Source organism: Nematolebias whitei, unplaced genomic scaffold (assembly GCF_014905685.2).
Source record: "Nematolebias whitei isolate Nwh7 unplaced genomic scaffold, NemWhi1 Nwh_scaf_18599, whole genome shotgun sequence".
NCBI lineage: Eukaryota > Metazoa > Chordata > Actinopteri > Cyprinodontiformes > Rivulidae > Nematolebias > Nematolebias whitei.
In genome coordinates, this window is record NW_023637144.1 from 1 (window position 1) to 1,019 (window position 1,019).

At 37.9% G+C, this 1,019-nt stretch overlaps 1 non-coding gene across 1 annotated transcript; it reads left to right on the forward strand.

The window, feature by feature from the left end:
- Nucleotides 1-11: 11 nt before the first annotated feature.
- trnag-ucc lies at nucleotides 12-83 on the forward strand. The gene has a single exon. It is a non-coding gene; the product is annotated as a tRNA-Gly (tRNA).
- The last annotated feature ends 936 nt before the right edge of the window (nucleotides 84-1,019 follow it).

A 1,019-nucleotide genomic window follows, 5' to 3' on the forward strand; every position in this document is an offset into this window, starting at 1 on the left:
CAGTTTCTGTAGCGATGGTGGTATAGTGGTGAGCATAGCTGCCTTCCAAGCAGTTGACCTGGCTTCGATTCCCAGCCATCGCATAGAGTTGCGGTCCATTTTTCATTTCCTCTGGTAGGTCATTGTCTCCGTGCAATATTCCTGGAGATATTCCATCGCATGCCAGGTTTTGGAAGGAAGGATATCTAATCATAAATCTTGAATGTGACTTCACATGCTATTGTAAACACAAAAAACAAGGGCTGGTGAACCAAGCGCATTCATAGTTGCAAGGTCTTCTTTTATCCATAAAGGCATTACTACATACTTTTTGAATAGAAAAATGTGAATGCACACATTGTAGTCTTTTTATCTTGTTGAACTATATTTCCCCACTTGCTATCAAAGGAAGGATTCTAAGGATGAACTTTTTTTTTATGAAAGAATTGAGTTTTGGGGGATAAAGCAGCTTGGTTTATTGCTTAGCAATGTTGCCTCACCCCAAGAGGGTATAAGTTTGCCCTCAGTTTGCCTGGCGTGTTTCTGGGTCAAGTTTACATGTTGTTTGCGTATACATGTTCTTTTTTGATTAGTACTCCGTTTTTCTCCCAACTTCCTGTAGTGGACTAGGCCTACGTCGAAACTAAGTCTAAGGTCAAAACTCTTGACCTTTAGAACCTTGTGGGACAGGAACTGTCATTTCATGTATTTGAATACATAAATACAGGTTCACCCATCCTGAGACTTTCTTTCTTGAAGATTCAAGTGAGAAGAACACTCTCTTTTATTATCATTACTATTTTTCAAATGTTGATAATCAAAGTGTCTTAGTTCAAACCATTTTAGATGTTGCAGTGAACTAATCAATTTTATTAACTGAGTAATGATTTTTATTCTCATGTCAAAGCTGATACAGAGTTTATGCATTTTCTGATTTCTGCCTTTGAATGAGCAAGTGTGTGCGTTCCCAAGGTTGGAGTCAAACGAAAAACAAGTTGTTATGTTAAAACTGTCATGTTTTAGAATCCTCTCAGACGTAA